Here is a 22407-nt window from a genome sequence, read left to right on the forward strand (position 1 = left end):
AAAAAATTTACAGGTTGTGTAAAATAATATTTATTTATCTAGAATTATAATCAAAAGACTTCAAAAGCAATAAAAAAAGTTATATGGATGTAGAAACATTAAGCCTCTAAAAGCTCAGTTTTCCTAAGTAATAAAAGTCTTAAAGATAACATAGAAAATTATCTTGATAAAACATGAAATGTCTTTATTTTTTGGCCGGTTACTGAAAAGATAAAGAGGTAAAGAAAAACCTTCTGCAGGACAATTGCTTATTCTAATTAGAAGCCTTCTTAAATTACCTGAAAGTCAAACCTAATGACAATGGTACTTGAATTTAATCAGATGCAAGAATAATGGGTACAGTATTGTGACTGTACATCATGTTATAGAGGAATACAGACAAGGAAAATGGTACCTTGAGCAAGGGAGTGCATGACTCTTAGTAACAACATGGGAAATTTGCTGGTTGCATGAAACTATTCAGACATATCAAGAAAAGCCAAGAATGTAGAATCAAGTTATACTCGAGAAAAACCTTCCATTTCTAGGCTTTAAAGATAAACATTTCAGTATTTGACCATAACAAAAGTTGGAACTGAGAAAAATAGTTATAGGAGTCCATGAAAAGTTTGAAGAAGAGAGTTATCACCCCAACTAAGCAAGAAGATACATAAAAGAAGACAATAATGTATAATTTGCAAATTATACAGTAAGGTAGAACAAAGTTGAACTTCTGAGATATAGATGTTAAGAAATTCAAAAAGAAACATTTCAACATTAAAAATCAATAACTCATGCAATACAACTAAAAGTAAATAAATACCTTAAGGAAAACTTGTTATAACACTAGACACAATTTTTTTTAGTTTTTTTTATTAGTATGTTTTTAATATCAAAGATCTATCTTTAGAAAGACTAATGTACATAATTGCCTTTTAATTATAACTAACTTGATCACACACATAATTCCTTTTGTAAATTTCCTTTCCATGAACTTTATTATGACTTACAGAGACCACATATGTCATGCTTAGATTTCTCTTTTGTCCTATACTTCTCTTCTTAAATAATCAATTATTTTACTTTAGGAGAAATATTTACCGTAAAGGATTCTTTCTTATACAAAATTTTTCTCTTCATTGTAACCTTTCTCACCAAAAATACATTTTTATGTCTAAAACTATCTCCACATCTCTCTCTCTCCTACTTTTTGTTTTCTTTCTATGTTGCTTCTATTTCCTTCCTAAATTTATATTCTTTTTTTGAATGGAGTTTTGCTCCTGTTACCCAGGCTGGAGTGCAATGGCGTGATCTCAGCTCACTGCAACCTCCGCCCCCTGGGTTCAGGCAATTCTCCTGCCTCAGCCTCCTGAGTAGCTGGGAATACAGGCACGCACCACCGTGCCCAGCTAATTTTTTGTAATTTTTAGTAGAGACGGGGTTTCACCATGTTGACCAGGATGGTCTCAATCTGTTGACCTCATGATCCACCTGCCTCGGCCTCCCAATCCTAAATTTATATTCTAAAGCAGCCTTCAAATAACTTCTGAATTAGAAAAAAATTATACGTTTTTTTCAATAAATATCACATTTTTATATCTTACTCATAGTTTAAAAAAATTTAACATCTTATTTTGGGGGTACACTTTATACAATTATATATAACTATATATTATATATATTTAAGACATATAAATATATATAGTTACATATATAATTTACTGGAGTAACTATATAATTATATATTTATATATAGTGTATATATTTAATACATATACATTATGTATAAATATATTGTTATATATGGTTATATCTGTAACTTCACACATATAGTTATATAGTAACTATATAACTATATAACTATATATAGCAAATATATTTAATACATATATATATATTTTATATATAAATATATAGTTATATATGTAACTTTACATATGTAGTTTTATATATACTTATATGTTATATATATTTATATATACAAGTTATATATAGTGATATCTGTAATATTTATATAGCTTAGTTATATAAAAATATAAAATTAAATATAGATGAATTAGAATTTTTAACTCTTAGTAACTTTAAAATTTGTTGAAGACATAGAAAGAAGGAAAACTTGAATTGTCTGTAACATGTAAATATTTTATAGACAAGAAGCATTTTATAATTTTAGAAACATGCTCCCCTTTAACATAATTTGTTGTAATCTTATTTGGAAATAATGCAGCAGTTAATGTTTATCTGCTATTTAATGTAACTTTAAGATTTCAAATTACATGAAAAGTTTGTTTATAAATGTTTATCTCATTTACATTTTACCTAATGTATATTTTTAGCAATATTAGACAAAGCTGGTAATCATTTTAAGTTACTTTCTGGTTAACTATTTTTATAGCATATGGAATGTGCTATTTCCTTAGGCGTTTACCTAAGTACAAATTTTTTACTTGAAAACTCAGAACATACAGCTATTTTCACTAAACTAATGCTAAATAGGTCTTTACATCAAAAAATTACACAAAGATTACTCCATTTTAGGGTAGATTTATAGTTTTATAATCTTTGTCTCAAACCCTGACACCTTAAATATATAGTAGAGACAAATATAAAGCTCTCTGAATAGTAAATCCAGGTAAAAATACATTCTGAGAATTCTGAAGACATTTCTTTTCTATTTGACCAATAATGTTAAAACCAGCTTATTTATTAACAATTTCTTGGAGTCATGCAAACTAAAGGCATTTAGATTAATTACTGTATATTTTATCTTGTATATAAACACTCATTTATCCTTAAGGAATTTTTGAACAACTACACCAGCTTTTACCATGTAGACATATTATGTAATATAATACATGAACATATACACATGTAAACCCATCTAAACTTACACACACAAATAAAGACCTCACAGCTTTTAGTTTAGAATTGATAGTTTAAAAATGAAAAGAAAAGAAAGAAAAAAACTCGTCAGTTTATAAAAGACAGTTGGTCCAAATTATATTTCTGACAAAAGTGAGATCTGTTTACATGACTAAACTTTATGTGTCTTCACAGGTGATGTAATAAAGCCTATAGACTAAAACTTTGGGTAAATTTGTTTCCATGGCAGTTTCATTTTTTTTAAATGAAAAAATTCTTTAACCCTTTTTTGTAAATCAATTTAAAAGAAATTTAGAGTTAAATTTTTAAAATTTACATTCTAGCTAGGACTGGTTGAATTGTATAAGAAAAACAGTCTTAAATTGATAACAAATCTATCTTTTGTTTGCTCGTATAGTTTGCTTGATTACCAAATGCAGATAGGTGAAAATTTTAGCAGTTTCTTTTCCTTCACCCTTTTTTTTTTTTAGCTTCTTTATGGTGGAAAAAGAAAAAATTTATGACAGAAAGAGATGTATTATTGTGCGAAGCCCAAAATTTTGACTAGAGAGCCTAACATTTATAAACAGATATTAAGTATTTTTTAGATTATTAATTTTTGAATTAAGCATTCCATCATTGTACACAATTGGTAGATAACTATGAATTTACATGTCTAAAAGATTTCTAGGTTGTTGGTTACCAGAGAGCTGTTGTAATTTGTAAGGCCATTAATTTGAAGGACCACTAAGACTTTTTTTTCCTTTTTAATCTTGGCTGGAATTTCATAAGCAGTGAATTTTTTCTCAACACTGGTAGAAAAGTCAGCAGATTCAAAGCAGGCAGAAAAAAAAAGGAGAGAAACAGGAAAATCAGAAGACACAGTATGTTACCTCTATAACTTCAGGTTTTTAGAATAATGACCGTCTCTGAATGGTCATTGATAATATGAACAGTTCTGAATGATCCCCGATATAGTTTGTCTATCAGTTTTAAAATATGCATAAGAATAAGCCATAAATATAGCTGACTGGAGTTCAGAAAATTTGGCATGCCTTAAGTTTAAGAATTCCATTTTATTCCTTATTAATCTCTTGGGAACAAAGAAAATCCTATAAATCCTGTGAAGGAATGTCAGAATTGTAGACCAGTGTTTTAGATGATGGCAACTGCCCTAGTGGCTTTTATTTTAGCCATTCTGAATTCCCTTCCAGAATTTTTATTTTTGCTCTTAAAATATGTTTTTAGAGAAAAGCAAGAGAATACAATTAAAACCCTATTAAAAATAAACTAAGATGAATGTGTTCAAGAAATTTTAACCTGGCAGGCAGATGAAACAAAATACTGAACTAGACATGCAAACCAGAGAAGGCATATCTCACAGATAGAATGTAAATTTTGTAGAAATAAAGAATATTTAATCTACAAAGACACTTATTTTTATTCCAAAAGGGACTTACTACCAGAAAAGATGAAAAGATTTTAATCATCCCAGGAGGGCTATATGGTCCTTTATTGAGATGGCCTTATCCAAACCAGAACCCAAGTAAAGTAAAAAAATCTCTACCAAAAGGATGAGGATTGATCTGAGTAAAGACTCACCAGGGCAGAAAAGGTAAGCTGTGAAGGCGGAGGGCTCAAAGGGCTCTAGTGAGTCCTACATACCAGTTCTGAGAATTGCTAATTCCTTCAGATAGTGAACTTCTTAAAATCGTACTTCTGACATCATACATGTCAACCTGAATAACAAACAGAGGCACTCACTAATAGAAAATAATGTTTACTTGGAAATACGGCATTAAAAATGGACCACACATGCCATAGTAATCTATGTATATTCAGGGAGGCAGAAAAGGCAAAGGTTTTTAGAGGAGAAAAGTGGGAATGATGTAGTTGTTTTGAAATAATCATTCTTGGCTACAAGAGTAATTAATAACAAGGATGGTGCTAGTCTGAAGCTGGACAGGCCATTTCTGGGCAGATGTTCTTACACAAGTATTTTTTTAATAAGGTGATGGCCTTTATGCAAGATTCTGGTCTTTGTAGAGTATGTTTTATTATCAGATATTCAAGGATTTAAACTCTTTCCTCATGGCCTTGCCTGGCTCTATTTTTTAGCGCTTTCTTAGGATTAGTGACTCGATTTTGATTCTGACCATTTTTCACAACATGTATACTACCAAACCCAATGTTTTATGAAACATTACAATATATGTAATATCGCATCGTTTTCTATTCTTTTTCATTTTTCAAAAATACTGGTGATAATCACTGAATAGATCTTATGACAATTTGAATGAGTTGTAACCCACAATTTAAAATCTTAAAACATTGAAAAACTGCTTTTAAAATTGAAGGCATTGAAAGAACCTAAGAGTAGCAAATAGTCTGATAATTCAGTTTGAGAGCAGTTACGTTTGAAATTAAGACTTTAAAGGTGGTACAGCTATGGGTCATAAGAAGGCCTAGCATACATTTATTGAAATAGTAGCTGAATAGTCTGATAATGCAGTTTACTCTGTGCATACTCATAGAAGTTACTCTCAGATCAGTATAATAGATGAACTGAATGTTAAGATTCATTTATTAATTTATTCAAGGAGTATTTCTTGAGAGCATGCCTTATCCCTGACACTGTTCTTGATTGCTGTACATTAATGTACATAATGTACAACAATCTACAACAGAGTCAGAAATGTACATTAAATTATATATAAATAAATCTTTGTTATGGAACTTATTTGTCATAAACAGATAATAACAGATAAGCCTGTAATATAATGAAAAGTCATATAAATAATATGAATAAAAATCCAGCCTTATGAGACAATGGTTAATGACTAATTTGGTTTGTCTGTGTCCCCCCCTAAATCTCCTCTTGAATTATAGCTCCTATAATCCCCATGTGTCATGTGAGGGACTCAGTGGGAGGTAATTGAATCATTGGGGTGGGCCTTTCCTGTGCTGTTCTTGTGACAGTGAATAAGTCTCATGAGATCTGATGGTTTTATGAAGAGGAGCTTCCCTGCACATGCCCTCTTGCCTGCCACCATGTAAGACATGACTTTGCTCCTCAATCACTGTCTGGCATGATTGTGAGGCCTCCCCAGCCATGTGGAACTGTGAGTCAATTAAACCTCTTTTTTTTATAAATTACCCAGTCTTGGGTATGTCTTTATTAGCAGCATGAGAATAGATTAATACAAGGACTAACAGGGACATTTGATTTTAGATAGGGTACTCACAGAAGAGTCACAGATGAGGAAAAGAGATATATGAAGATCAGTCTACTAAAGAATGTTGAGGCAAGAGGAACAACAATGCAAAACCTTTGAGGCAATAATGAGTGTAATGTATTTTAATACCAAGAAGGCCAAAAGTCTAAACTGCTTAGAAAGGACACTGGAGGACATACATGGAGCCTGATGATACAGCACTTTTTAAACAGTATGGAAAGCCATTGCAGGATTTTGAGGAGAAGCATGGCATGAACTGTTATAAATTTTACAAAATTCACTTTGAGGATGATTGACTGAAGTGGGCAAACAGGAAAGCAGGGAGAGCACTACAGAGGCCTTCATACCAGTATTAGTAATAGATAAAAGTGGCTTTTATTATGGGGGAAAATGCTTCAGGATATATTTTGAAGATAAATCTGGGAGGGGTATCAGATTGGCTGGAATAAGGGTATAATAAGGCAATGAGAACAGTTAAAAATGGCAATAAATTTCTTGGGACAGGTAGTTGTGTACATGGTGATACTCATCACTGAAATAAGAAAGACAGAGGGAGAAAAAGAATTGTAATGAACAATGAAGAGTTCTGCCTTGGAAATGCAATAGTTGAGAGGTATACTACAATAGTGAGGGGCTGGTGAGAGGAAAGTTGTATGTATAAGCTTGAAACTTGGGAGATGTATACAGCTAGAACTATATGTTCAGCATATAGTTAGGTATATAGCTAGAACTATATGTTCAGCATATATAAATAGGTAGATGATATTTATTTATTTAATTTTTTATTGCATTTTAGGTTTTGGGGTACATGTGCAGAGCATGCAAGACAGTTACATAGGTACACACATAGCAGTGTGTTTTGCTTCCTTTCTCCCCTTCACCCACATTTGGCATTTCTCCCCAGGCTATCCCTCCCCAGCTCCTTCCCGCCCGCTAGCCCTCCCCTTTACCCCCAATAGACCCCAGTGTTTAGTACTCCCCTCCGTGTGTCCATGTGTTCTCATTTTTCATCACCCGCCTATGAGTGAGAATATGCGGTATTTCATTTTCTGTTCTTGTGTCAGTTTGCTGAGAATGATGTTCTCCAGATTCATCCATTTCCCTACAAATGACACAAACTCATCATTTCTGATTGCTGCATAATATTCCATGGTGTATATGTGCCACATTTTCCCAATCCAGTCTATCATCAATGGGCATTTGGGTTGATTCCAGGTCTTTACTATTGTAAACAGTGCTGCAATGAACATTATATTTAAAAGATACAATTAGAAAAGTTCATCTTAGGGACTAGTGAAGATAAAGGAGAGATGAATTGCAAGACTGGAACCTGGAATATCCAACATTTATTAATAAGGAAAATGAAGTGAGGCTAGTTAAGGATACTGAGAAGGCGGGGTGTGTATGATGCAGAAAAAAAAAGACCAGAATTCTATACTCCAGAAGTCTAGTGAAGAAAATGTTTCAAGAAGGACATTTGTTTTGTAAAATGCTATTGAGAGGTCAACAAGGACTAAGATTTGGCATTTGAGTTTGGCAAGATGGTGGTCTCTTGTGACAAGGGTCATTTCAGTGAAGTTGTAGGGAGTAAAGCCTGAAGAGAGTGCGTTCAAGAGAAAAGGTTAGATGAAAAGAAAATTAGTGCAGGCTACACATCTGAGAAGATTTGCTATAAAATGGAACAGGAAATGATCAGATATTTGCAGATGCTTCATGACACAATGGGTGTAGGTATTTTGTTTTGTTTTATTTTTTGATGGAACATCTTACAGTACATTTTCTTTCTGATGGACATAATTAGTAGAAAAAGATAAACTGATGACAAACAAGAATACTTAATTTCAGAACCATGTTCTTACACAGATGACAATGAAAGAATTATTCTTAGGAATGTAGGGTTCATTCATTGTAACAGAAATGAAGAGAAATGCTTTGGTATAGATGCAGAATTATTGATAGATTTGGTGGTGGGCAAATTAGATAAGTTCACTTATAATTGCTTCTATTTTCCCAGCAAAATAAGACATAAGACTATCAATCAACAAGGAGTAGAAAATGAGAGGGTGAATTGGCTAGCAGATGAGTTCTTATCTGTAGCATGTGGTCAGAAATTCAAAAACTAAAAAGCATGGCTATGTGTTTTCTCCCATTATGTTTAGTAATAGGAAAAGCATAGGTGAAGAGTTAGATTTTGACAGAAGAACACAATCAAAGTGAGGAAGGAGAAGGAAGATGAAAGTGGTAAAGTATGGGAGTTAAAAGTGTATGTAAGTGGGTGGTTTTCATCATGGAAGTAAACTGGATAATGATAGAGTGGAAGACCTGATGGAGTTCAGGGCTAATAAAATAAGTAGTAAGATCAATGAATTGGACTAAAGATGAGAGTGATTAATTGCCAGAGTGTGGGGGGCAGAGTAAGTTAGTTGGAATCTTCATCATACATTTTGATGCTTGAAATTGAGATTTTAAATGTGGTTCAACTACAGATCATAATAAAGTCTGGTGTACATTTATTGCAACAGTGGCTAAAGAAGTGTAAAGAAAAATAGAGTTTGAGTTGAGACAATCAAGAACTGAGATACTAAATTGTCGAGTAAATCACATCTGTAAATGTTCAAGTCATCAAGGATACAGTGACTCAGTATGAAAACCTTCAAAGGTTAAAGAACGCTTGAAAGGTCTGTATATAAAAGGATAACTAGATGGTATAATCTGATGGAATGTATTTCAGAAGAGCTGCATTTTTCCACAGAAGGAGAAGAAGCTTTCTCAATGTACAAATATGATTTAAGGATACCTACTCCAGATCTAGTCCTTATGGTAAATAGGGTTTGGTATCATCATCTTTGTCATCCTCATTATTCTATTTATTATTATTTTAATCATCTTCAATATTATTACCAGTATTAGTGTTAGCAGTAGTATTGGTACTGGTGATAATACACATGCACACACACACATCTCAGGTTTATCATCTGTTAAATAAGTTTCTTCAAAGTCTCTTTTAAGTCAAAATATACTATGTCTTCATGAATCATAATTTTCCCTGAAGAAGAAGGACATATACTTAGGAAAAAACTGGACATCCAGATGAGTTCATGGATATCCAAGAAAAAAAGAGCTTCCTCCTTTACTATTCCATTCTCTCTTATGTCTCTACCTAGAGCAGTGTCTGAAGGTAGCAGAAACTCAGTAGTACTTTTGGAAGAATGGACAAAATACAGAAAGTCAGGAAGGAAGGAGGAAAAGTTGCAGGTTAGGGACTCAAGCCTTCTGTCATGGTCTTTTTTGCCCTGGCTCTAGTATACATATCCTGGTCGCACTGAAGAAGGATTGGGTTGAGATCAGGGCAAGGCACTTTCAGATCAGGCAACCAGGCAGAGTCTTCGTATAGAGAAGGAAATTAAATTCTCTTGTTCTTAGGAAGCCCAAAGTTCCATAGCAGCTGTTTATATTTTTCTAGTTCCCTAGGGAAGCAGGCAGTAGAAGAAAACTGTGCTTCTGACTTAGAGTGATAGGCATCTTTTTATTTAGCCATGACTACTCTCAAAGTTTCACCTGCTTCAGAGAAAGTCATCTCAGGCATATATTTTCAGAAATCTTTGTCTTTCTGGGGTAAGTTGTTGCATTCTAAGGGGTGCTCTTGCACCATCCCACTCAGGTTTGCACAGCAACACATTCTCAAGCAGTTTCTGTCTGAGAGTATCCCACAGGCACAGCTTCATCATAATGGCACTTAGCATCTCGATAGTACTTATTTTGGAGGCACTCTGCAAACATTAGCTAATTAGTCCTTATAAAGGCCTTGTGGTAGAACCATGTCTATTCATTTTCTAGCAGTGGGCAAGTGAAATGAAAAGGCAGTATCAATAAATCTGTTTACAAGGCCACAGAGGGAGGAGAGTGGCATTTGGGACTTGTGGGAATATGGTCCCTAAGGTGATGCTAAAGATAACTACAAATCAACTGTGTCGCCAGTTGGAGATGATTGCTACTTATTCCTTTAATCCTTTGATGAAAATGATTACTTTTAAAGAAACAGCATATGAGTTACTATTAATAAGAAAAAGAACTGATTTGATAGTAACAGGTGAATAGCACAGGTATAGATATTTAGGGGTGGGACTTATGAATTTGTGCTAATCATTTGTCAAATTTAAATTGTCTCTCTTTCACTGAACACCAAAAATAAAATAACTCCTGGCCATACTATTTTGTAATATTCTACTTAGACCACACTTTTACAGACTTATATTTTCCATTGTTTTAACCATGCCTACATCTAAAAGTGTGTATTGAGTACTCAATATTTACTAGACGTTCTGTAAGGGAGTGGTTTTCATCATGAAAGTAAACTGGGTCACGATAGAGTGGAAGACCTGATGGAGTTCGGGGCAAATAAAATGATTCCATTTAAAGAAACAGCATATGAGTTAGTATTAATAAGAAAAAGAACTGATGGTAGAGTGGTTTGAAAGATAGGAAAGGTCATCATATTTAAGGTGTTTTCTGTCTAATGAAGAAGACAGGGAAATAAATGCACAATCACCATGAGACTTATGATTCAGAGGAGGACACCATAGACATAGTTCAGGGTAGGTCAGAGGCAAGGAAAAACTCCTAGATGAAGAAATATTTAAGGGAGATCTAATATATGCATAGAAATTAGGCAGATAAAGAGGTGAAAGGGTGAGTTTGGCTTATATTTCATCATAGTAATAAAATCTCTGGACATGTATATTGTTTGATAATGTATACCACATTTTCAAATTTGTTGCTGAATAAGAGATGCCTAAACCTACTCAGAGAAAACCAGACCTGGAATTACTGTCATCATGTAAGACCTGAGGAAAGAGAAACCCCAAAAGTTAAAAGTCGACAAGACTTGATAGCTGAAAAGTGCCATAGCCAGAGCTCAGGCTCAGGAATAAAATCCTGTTCACCATGATAATTTAAAAAAATTCGGATGAAGAAATTAGCTTTCTGATTTTTAGCCCTGATTTAATCATAAAATTATTTCTCTAGATTTGTCTAGAGGTACATTTCATGGCCCGTTCCTCCCAATTGTCCAACCTCATTTGCTACTTAAAATAGGCCCTCTTTTTCCTTCTGAAAGACATTGTACTCTCAATAAAAATGGGAATTTTTTCTTCATAAACAAGTAACACTCAAACACACTGGAAATAAAATCCTCTAAGAAAATATATTAGATCTCTTCATCAATACAGCCAGGTAACCTGTTTTCTCAGCTTTGAAATCACATAGTAGCAGTAGAAGGTGTTAGAATGAAAAAGCACTTATTTAAAACACAAATATTCGTGATGGTAGCAGCAGTGTATAACAGAACTGACCAGGGAAATTGGTTTTTGAATAATTGTTTTTATTGTATTTCTCTTCACTGGTAGTAATAAATATCTCTCTGGAAGAAACGTACAAGCAGTCCTGGATGTTGAACATTTCCATAAATTAGCAGTGTCCCCATGGCAGGGCTCAGTTTTTCTGCACCCCTCCATTGCAGTGAAGCAGTTTAGTGCTGGATAATAGACAGTTAACTGGAACTCCAGGTTACGCCTCATTCTGCTACCTTGCACCATGCTGCCATCTTTTGAATAAAAGTCCCACTTCCCGCTCTGAAATGGAAATTGGCATTTCTAAAAATCTCTGTAGATCAAAGTTGTATAATTTCAGAGATGGCGATTGATATGATCATGGTTTCATACCCACTCCAAGCATGTTCTCCACATTCATTTAATAGCATTTGTTCAACAGTTATTTTAGCTTCTCCTCTTGCCAGCCTTTTATGCTTGGCAAAGACAATGAAAATACAGTAAAGAAGAAAGGCACATTCTCATAGTCTGTATATGAGACCAGATCAATATCAATCCAATAATCACACGCATAAATGTAGAATTTTATGAAGACATCTATAGAATAAAGAAAAATAATGCTAGGAGAACATCGAATAGGTGAGCCTGAACTAGTCTAAGGCAATAAGAAAGTCTCTTCTAAGAAAGTCACTTTTAGGCTAAGAAGTAATAGATAGTAGGTATTATCAATCAAGAAGCAGGAGAAAGTGCGTCCCAAACAGATGAGATTCAGAATTCAGTATGATGCATTTTTAAAGCTGATGGTATCCCATTGTGGGTGGAAAACAGGAATGTGCTTTTTGACTAGAGGTTGAAGAATTAGGGTCTTGAGGACTTGTTTAAGTTTTGGGTAAAAGTGACAGGAATCCATTCAGGTATTTCAAAGAGTAGAAGTAGATGTGTTGAGGTGAAATGTGATCACCTTTGTGATCGGATGCAGGAACCATTACAATTTGCTCTCTTGTTATATTAGATATGAGTGGTCTTTCAAATGACAAGGAGAAAGAATTGTTGAGTAGTAGAGTTTACTGATTCAGAGCTAGAAATACAGATCAGGATTATAGACATATATTTGATAGTTATTTGCATAGACTTCTGGTTGAACTGAAGCCCTAGGAACAGAAGTAATTACTTAAGTGATAATATTGGTGTGGCTACACATGATATCATCCTTTTCTTTTTCTTTCTCTTCTTTTCTTTTCTCTCTTTTTTTTTTTTTTTTTTTGAGACAAGAGTCTTACTCTGTTGCCCAGGCTGGAGTGCAGTGGCATGATCTCGGCTCACTGCAATCTCTGCCTTCTGGGTTCAAGCCATTCTCCAGCCTCAGCCTCCCAAGAAGCTGGGAAGACAGGCACACACCACTGAATCTGGCTATTTTGTGTGTATGTGTATTTTTAGTAAACATGGGGTTTTTCCATTGTGGCCAGGCTGATCTTGAACTGCTGACCTCAGGTTATCTTCCCACTTTGGCAACCCAAAGTGCTGGGATTACAGGCATGAGCCACCATGCCTCGCCAGTCTGGCCCTTTTCTAACATAGTGAACAGAGCAGGTTTGGGGATAGCATTTGAAAATCTCAGCTTTTGACAAACAGGTTTACATGTCTGGGGACACAGTCATTGATGTAGCCAATAAATTGGGCTAGAAAGGTAAAGTAGGGAATATATTAGTCTCTAGGGCTGCTGTAGCAAATTACCAGAGGTTAGGTGGCTGAAGACAACAAAATGTGTTCTTTCACTGTTTTGGAAGCTAGGAATATGAAATCAAGGTGTCATCAGGATTGGCTCCTTCTGTAGGTTCTGGGGGAGAGGTTGTTCTATATTATTCTTCTTGCTTCTAATAATTACTGACTATCATTGATGTTCCTTGATCTGTAGACACATCAATCTTTACTATCATCTTCACATTGCCACATTGCCTTTTTCTCTACAGCTGTGTGTCCTCTTCTTTTAAAGACACAAGTCATTAGATTTAGAGACCACCCTACAACCAGGATGATTTTGTTTTGAGATTCTTAATTAAATCTGCAAAAATTTTATTTCCAGATGAAGCAGAATTTTCCTGACCTCTTTGTAGGACTCACAACAGGGGTGCTTCATTTACCTAGCCCACCACTACATGTCTGTAGTCCCAGCTACTCAGGATACTCAGGGGTGGGATCCCTTGAGCAAAGGAATTCAAGTGCAGGCTAGGTAACATGGCAAGACTTCCTCTTTTAAATGGAAGTGCATTGGAAATTTCAATGGGCTGTACAAATGCATATTGTCATTCTTCCAATCAAAGTTGATAGCAATAAGGAGAATATATTTAGAGATAAAATATTTTAGCATGTAGTAGTATTGGCAGCAGTATTTATACTTGGGTCCACATGTGACATAGAAGTGCTTTCCTGTTTGTACTGTATTGGTTACCGATAGACCTTCTTTTTACATCATTTTAGAAGGACGAATCTATGTAAATTTGATAAGAATATAGATATATTTTAAGGTGACTATAGTTTCGTAAGTACAGTTGTTGGAACCTGGCTGAAAATGTACTTGATATTTTTCTTGTCAAGTGTCCTTTTGTCATCACAGTATGGTGACACAAATGAGAATGATTCATATAGGAAATAAGAACTAGGAAACAGAATTCAAGTTGCTGGTGGCATCTTCTGAAGAAGTGACCTAGGAAGAAAGGGACTAAATATATGCCATGACTAAATAGCATCCACAGGAACTAAGAAATAGAAGTCAAGCTGTTGATGAGGTCTTTTGAAGAAGTAGCCTACAGGAAAAAGTGATTAAATATATTGCAAATATTTTCAGAGTAATTATAAGGGAAAGAAAAGTGAAATTCTGTATTTACCATTGTATATGAAGACATTCATGATTGCATCGATTAAAAAATAAAATATATGAATATTTAAAATTATAATAATATACCTAAGGAAATAATATTCATATTTTTATAGTAATTAAAACCAGGAAGTAATGTATTTTCACTTTATCTGTTAATCAATCTACTTATTAAGACAGTAATTATAGGTACTATATGAATTCTGGTTAAATGAGAAAGGGAAGACCACAAAATGACAAATTCTCTGCCACACAGAATGTTATTGCTCATGACAAGAGGTTAGATAGTAAAAAAAATTGTGCTAAGGTTGTACAATTTTGGATATATATATATATTTTTATTGTATTTTGGGTTCTGGGGTGCATGCATAGATCATGCAGGGTTGTTGCATTGGTGCATACATAACCAGGTGGTTTGCTGCCTCCATTCCTCCTTCATCTATATCTGGCATTTCTCCTTAGGTTATCCCTCCTTTCCTTCCCCACCCCACATTGTCCCTCCCCTAACCCCTCAACTGACCCCAGTGTGTGATGCTCCTCTCCATGAGTCCACATGTTCTCATTGTTCAACACCGGCCTATGAGTGTGAACATATGGTTTAGTTTTCTGTTCTTATGTCAGTTTGCTGAGAATGATGGTTTCCAGATTCATCCATGTCCCTACAAAGGATACAAACTCATCATTTTTTATGGATGTATAGTATTCCATGGTGTGTATGTTCCTCATTTTCTTTGTCCAGTCTATCACTGATCGGCATTTGGGTTGGTTCCAAGTCCTTGCTATTGTACACAGTGCTGCAATGAACATATGTGTGCATGTGTCTTTATAATAGAACAATTTGTAGTCCTTTGGGTATATACCCAGTAGTGGGATTGCTGGGTCAAATAGAATTTCTATTTCAAGATCCTTGAGGAATCGCCACACTGTCTTCCACAATGGTTGCACTAATTTACAACCTATTGTACACAGTGCTGCAATGAACATATGTGTGCATGTGTCTTTATAATAGAACAATTTGTAGTCCTTTGGGTATATACCCAGTAGTGGGATTGCTGGGTCAAATAGAATTTCTATTTCTAGATCCTTGAGGAATCGCCACACTGTCTTCTACAATGGTTGCACTAATTTACACTCCCACCAACAATGTGTGTTCCTATTTCTCCACATCCTCTCAGCATCTGTTGTCTCCAGATTTTTTAATGATCACCATTGTAAATGGTGTGAGATGAAACCTCAATGTGGTTTTGATTTGCATTTCTCTAATGACCAGAGATGATGAGCATTTCTTCATATGTTGTTTGGCCTCATATATGTCTTCTTTTGAGACATGTCTGTTCATATCCTTTACCCACATTTGAATGGGTTTGTTTGTTTCTTGTATATCTGTTTTAGTTCTTTGTTAATTCTGGATATTAGCTTTTTGTCAGATGGGTAGATTGTAAATATTCTTGCCCATTTTGTTGGTTCTGGTTTACTCTAATGACTGTTTCATTTGCTGTACAGAAGCTCTGAAGTTTAATTAGATCCATTTGTCTATCTTTGCTTTTGTTGCCCTTGCTTTTGGTGTTTTAGTCATGAAGACCTTGCCTATACCTATGTCCTGGATGGTTTTGCCTAGATTTTCTAATTAGAGTTTTTATGGTGTTAGGTTTGATGTTTAAGTCTTTAATTCATCTGGAGTTAGTTTTAGTGTAAGGTGTCAGGAGGGGGTCCAGTTTCTGCTTTCTGCACATGGCTAACCAGTTTGCCCAACACCATTTATTAAACATGGAGTTGTTTCCCCATTGCTTGTTTTTGTTAGGTTTGTCAAAGATTAGAAAATTATAGATTTGTGGTGTTGCTTCTGAGACCTCCATTCTGTTCCACTGGTCTATGTCTCTGTTTTGGTACCAGTACCATGCTGTTTTGATTATTTTAGCCTCGTAGTACCGTTTGAAGTCTGGCAGCGTGATGCCTCTGGCTTTGTTCTTTTTGCTTAGGATTGTCTTGGCCATTCAGGCTGTCTTGTCCACATGAAATTTAAGGTGGTTTTTTCCCAGTTCCATGAAGAAGGTCATTCGTAGCTTGATGGGGATAGCACTGAATCTATAAATTATATTGGGCAGTATGGCCATTTTCACAATATTAATTCTTCCTAACCATGAGCATGGAATGTTTTTCCACCTGTTTGTGTCCTTTCTTATTTTGTTGAGCAGTGGTTCATAGTTCTCCTTGAAGAGGTCCTTTACATCCTTTGTTAGTTTTATTCCTAGGTATTTTATTCTCTTTGTAGCAATTGTGAATGGCAGTTTGCTCTTGATTTGGCTCTCTCTTTGTCTATTCTTGGTATTTAGAAATGCTTGTGATTTCTGCACACTGATTTTGTATCCTGAGACATTACTGATGTTGCTTATCGGTTTCAGGAGATTTTGGGCTGAGATGATGGGGTCTTCTAAATATACAATCATGTTGTCTGCAAATAGAGACAATTTGACTTCCTCTTTTCCTAATTGAATACCCTTTATTTCTTTTTCTTGCCTGATTGCTCTGACTAGAACTTCCAATACTATATTGAATGTGAGTGGTAAGAGAGGACATCCTTGTCTAGTGCCTGATTTCAAAGGGAATGCTTCCAGTTTTTGCCCATTCAGTATGATATTGGCTGCAGGTTTGTTATAAATAGCTTTTATTGTTTTATGATACATTCCATTGATACCTAGTTTATTGATAGTTTTTAGCATGAAGGGCTGTAGAATTTTGTTGAAGGCCTTCTATGCATCTATTGAGATAATCATGTGGTTGGTGTCTTTGGTTCTGTTTATGTGATGGATTACATTTATGGAATTGGGTATGTTGAACCAGCCTTACATTCCCAGGATTAAGCCTACTTGATTGTGATAAATAAACTTTTTGATGTGCTGTGCAATTGGTTTTCCAGTATTTTACTGAATATTTTTGCATCTATATTCATCATGGAAATTGGCCTGAAGTTTTCTTTTTTAATTGCGTCTCTGCCTGATTTTGTTATCCAGATGATGTTGGTCCATAAAATGAGTTAAGAGAGGATTCCCTCTTTTTTTATTGTTTAGAATCGTTTCAGAAGGAATGGAACCAGCTCCTCTTTGTACATCTGGTAGAATTCAGCTGTGGACCTGTCTGGACCTGGACTTTTTTGTTGGTAGGCTATCGATTGCTGCCTCAACTTCAGCCCTTGTTATTGGTCTATTCAAGGTTTCAACTTCTTCCTGGTTTAGTCTTTGTAGAGTGCAAGTGTCCAGGAATTTATCCATTTCTTCCAGATTTACAGGTTTGTGTGCATAGAGTTGTTTGTAGTAATCTCTGATGGTAGTTTGTATTTCTGTGGAATCAGTGGTGATATCCCCTTTATCATTTTTTATTGTATCTATTTGATTCTTCTCTCTTTTTTATTAGTCAAACTAGTGGTCTATGTATTTTATTGATCTTTCCAAAAACAGCTCATGGATTTATTGATTTTTTTGTAAGGTTGTTTGTGTCTCTATCACCTTCAGTTCTGCTCTGATCTGAGTTATTTCTTGTCTTCTGCTAGCTTTTGCATTTTTTCAATCCTACTACTGTAGCTCTTTCAATTTTGATGATAGGGTGTCTATTTTAGATCATTCCTTTTTTCTCATGTGGGCATTTATTGCTATAAATTTCCCTCTTGACACTGCTTTAAGGGTGTCCCAGAGATTCTGGTAAGTTGTGTCTTCATTCTGATTGGTTTCGAAGAACATATTTATTTCTGCCTTCATTCCATTGTTTATCTAGTCGACACTCAGAAGCAAGTTGTTCAGTTTCCAAGTAGTTGTGTGGATTTGAGTGAGTTTCTTGATCCTGAGTCCTAATTTGATTGTGCTGTGGTCTGATAGACTGTTTGTTGAGGAGTGATTTGCTTCCAATTATGTGGTCAATTTTAAAGTGGGATGTGGTGCTGAGAAGAATGTATATTCTGTGAATTTAGGGTGGAGCATTCTGTATATGTTTATTAGGCCTGCTTGGTCCAGGTCTGCATTCAAGTCTTAATGTCCTTGTTAATTTTCTGTCTCATTGATCTGTCTAATATTAACAGTGGAGTATTGAAGTCTCCCACTATTATTGTGTGGGAGTCTAAATCTCCTTTTAGGATGTTAAGAACTTACTATATGTATCTGGGTGCTCCTGTGTTGGAGGCATATATGTAGGGTAGTTAGCTCTTCTTGTTAAAATGATCCTTGTATCATTATGTAGTGCCCTTCTTTGTCTCTTTTGATCTTTGTTGGTTTGATGTCTGTTTTATCAAAGAGTAGGATTGTAATTCCTGCTTTTTTTTGTTCTCCATTTGCTTGGTAAATCTTCTTTCATCCCTTTATTTTGAGTCTATATGTGTCTTTGCATGTGAGGTGTGTTTCCTGAATACAGCAACCGATGGGTCTTGACTTTTTATCCAGTTTGCCAGTCTGTGTCTTTTGATTGAGGCATTCAGACCATTTACATTCAATGTTAATATTGTTATGTGTGCATTTGATCCTGCCATTTTGTTACTGGCTGGTTTTCTTGCCCATTAGCTGACTTCGTTTCTTCATTGCATTTTTGGTCTTTGCCATTTGGTACGCTTTTGTGGTGGCTGTTTCTTGTTCCTTTCCGTGTTTAGTGTTTCTTTCAGGAGCTAGTCTAAGGCAGGTCTGGTAGTGACAAAATCTCTCAGTAATTGCTTGTCAATAAAGCATTTTATTTCTTCTTCCCTTATAAAGCTTAGTTTGGCTGCATAAGAGATTCTGGATTGAAAGTTCTTTTCTTTAATGATGTTGAATATTGGCCCCCAATAGAGCATAGATTAGGTCTTTTTATATAATCCCATATTTCTTGGAGGCTTTGTCCATTTCTTTTTGCTCTTTTTTCTCTTGTCTTGCCTTCTCTTTTCATTTCATTGAGTTGACCTTCAATCTCTGACATCCTTTTTTCTGCTTGATCGATTTGGCTATTAAAACTTGTGTTTGCTTCACGTAGTTCTCATACTGTGTCTTTCAGCTCCATCAAGTCATTTATGTTCTTCTCTAAACTGGTTATTCTAGTTAGCATTTTGTCTAATGTTTTTTCAAGGTTTCTAGTTTCTTTGCATTGAGTTAGAACATGTTCTTTTAGCTCAGAAAAGTTTGTTATTACCCACCATGTGAAGCCTGTTTCTGTTAGTTCATTGAACTTTTTCTCTGTCATGTTGTGTTTCTGTGTTGGTGAGGAGTTGCGATTTTTTGAAGGAAAAGAGGCATTCTCATCTTTGATGACTTCATCTTTTCTGTGCTGTTTTTTTTCCCCATCTTCATGGATTTATCCAGCTCTGATCTCAGGGAGCTGCCTGATGAGGTCACTTGTCTGCCTGTTGAGGAGCTACTGAGTTTCCAGGGACTCCTTCAGGTTGCTAGGTAGGCTTCCTGTGTCTTTTTTGTTTACACTGGGAGATTAGGCCCGCCTCTTTAATGGTGGGTGCCCCTCATACCACTGACCTGGAGGCGCTGCTGGGCTGTCAAGGACGCCGTCCCATTGCTACTTAGGCTTCCTGTGTTTTTTGTTAAAACATGAAGCCTAGTCCCACCTCTTTAATGGTGGGTTGCCCCTTTCCTCCACAGAGCTGGATCATTCAAGGTTCAGCTCAGACTGAAGCACTGACTGTGATACCCCCCAGAGTTAGTGCTTCAGCCTGCTGGGGTTTGTTGGGGAGGGGAGGGACATGCCCAGCCTCACCCTGTGTCTTTGCACTTTCAGCTTCCTCTCTCTCAGAGGAGGGGGAGGGGGCAATAGCTTGGTCTGCAGGCTCTCCCCTGCTGGCTTATAGGCTCATGGGTTTGCTTAGATCTGTGTGACAATCCAGGGCACCATCCTGGATTATTATTGAACTCTACTCTTGTAATTCCTAGTGCTTGACTGGCAAAGATCCCCTGTTCTGTGAATTGCTGAGGCTTTGGGGGAAGCACCATTTCTGAACTGGGATGCTGGAGGGGAGCCCCCAGCTCACCGGTCAGATGCACTTTCTGGGTGAAGCAGCACCCCTCCCTGCCTAGGTCTGCCCTGTCTTGGTTTTGCTCACCATCTGACCAGACCTGTTGCAATGAACCTGGTACCTCAGTTGGAGCTAGGAGATCTCCTTGGATGTTTTCTAATTTTTTAAAAATAGATGCCAGGTTGCTTGGCTTTTATGTTTTTGAATAAAATAAGAAATGTCTGTTTGAAAATAGATCTTGAGAAATTAATTTAACCAGGACAATACATTTTCTTTCTTTCTTCCGCACTCTCCCACTTCTTTCGAATTTTCTTTGTTACACTCAACTCCATAATCTTTTTCTTCTCTCAGGAACTACCTTACCTTCTTTTAATATAAAAAACTGATGCCAACAGATTGATATTATTTCAACTTTCTGCCACCAAATTGACACCTAATCACACCTTTGCCCATCTCTTCTTCCTACTAGATAAAGAAGTTATGTACCTGCAGTCTCAGAAACCCAACCCAAATATACTCAGAGTAGAATGTATTGGCTTATTTTATCTGAACACCTGAAAATTGAGCTGAATTTCAGCACAGGCCTATCCAACAATATCATCAGAGCTCTATCTCCTACCTTGGTTCTCCTTGTCAGCCTCATTGTCACACAGATTCCCTCAGTTATATTTATGTATATGTGCTATGTTCTTTTTTTTTAATCATATTCTCAAATGAGAAGTTAATTCTTCCAGAGTCCAAGGACTACCAATTTACAGCTGGGAACTATGCACAAATATAAGTAGATAGGCTGATATTGAATAAATTAAGAATTTTTACAGATATCTAGGTGAGGATACTGCTTCTCATTCAATAGTAAATGAATGCCGTACCTTTAAATCATGTAATAAATTCTAGAAAACTGGCCAGGTGGCATGGTGACTCATGCCTGTAATCCCAGCACTTTGGGAGGCCAGGGTGGGTGGATCATGAAGTCAGGGGTTCAAGACCAGCCTGGCCAACATGGTGAAACTCCGTCTCTACTGAAAATACAAAAATTAGCTGGGCATGATGGCACATACCTGTGATCCTAGTTACTCAGGAGGCTAAGGGAAAAGTACTGGGACCCTGAAGGTGGAGGTTGCAGTGGGCTGAGATCACTCCACTGCACTACTGCCTGGGCTACAGATCGCTCCACTGCAAACAGCCAAGGCTATTTTTGAGACACTGTCTCAAAAAATAAAATAAAAAAGTAAATTAAAACAATAAAAAAATTAAAAGTAAACTCTAGAAAACCAAAAACACAGAACATTTTTCATAAACCCTGGGGCAAAATGTCATGGTTTTCCTGATGTGTTAAAATGGGCTTCTTGATTTATCAAGTTTAGAAATTCATGAATACCACTTCTTTTCTTTTTTCCCACTCTTCTTTCCTATTTGCTCCCTTCCCTTATTGATGTGTATTTATCTAATGTATTGCTTTTAATAGTCAAGTAATATTTTATATGATGAATTATTATATATCCTTTTGCGATGCTATCTTTCTGTGTAATCTCAATTTATTTTTATTGCCATAAAAATACTGAAATGAATTTCTTTATATATAAATCCTGATTACTTGTTTCTATAGGTTAGATTTACCAAATGAAGTCTCTTGGAAATACTGTTAGAGCAAGGCAACATTATCTCAAAAACACCCTTTTGTAGCTTCAATACCCAGTCTTACTAAAGTTATGAAACTTCTTCTCACCAAAATACTATTTCTTAAACTCCAAAGAATTTTATTTCCATGATTATTTAGAAAGTGTTTTTCAGAGATGATGGAATGGATTCATTACAGTGGTTTAGCAAAAATTTTAAAGTGGTTTTTTGCTCATTGTTGAGTAAGAGACAGTAGCTCTCTTTCTTTTGATGTTCTGCTGCTGCTTCTTGTCAGTTTCTCACTTTGAACACATTTTTTTAAATGAGTGCTTTTAATTATTTTTTATAATTTAGTGTTTTTCTCAGAATTAATAGTTTAAAGAAATGATCATTGTATTATTTACCCATTTCATGTGAGATTGTCTTGTACTCTTACATCAGAAAATGTTGCTCTCTCATAGAATTTTCAGAGTACTATTTGGCCTCTTATTTCCATGCTAATTCCTGATGCATTATTCATCTGTTTTGAAGACT

General features: G+C 35.5%; 1 long non-coding RNA gene across 4 annotated transcripts in view; it reads left to right on the plus strand.

The window, feature by feature from the left end:
• LOC118145489 (uncharacterized) overlaps positions 1 to 22407 on the plus strand; it is a 119368-nt gene that overhangs the window by 72785 nt on the left and 24176 nt on the right. For 2 of the 4 annotated variants that reach the window (XR_004730624.3, XR_004730623.3), the window contains exon 4: positions 4294 to 14336. The exons of the other annotated variants lie outside the window; for them this stretch is intronic. This is a non-coding gene — a long non-coding RNA (uncharacterized LOC118145489). Of the gene's footprint in view, positions 1 to 4293; positions 14337 to 22407 lie in introns of those variants that run through there. 4 annotated transcript variants of the gene reach the window in all.

This window comes from Callithrix jacchus, chromosome 10, assembly GCF_049354715.1.
Source record: "Callithrix jacchus isolate 240 chromosome 10, calJac240_pri, whole genome shotgun sequence".
Classification (NCBI taxonomy): Eukaryota; Metazoa; Chordata; class Mammalia; order Primates; family Cebidae; genus Callithrix; species Callithrix jacchus.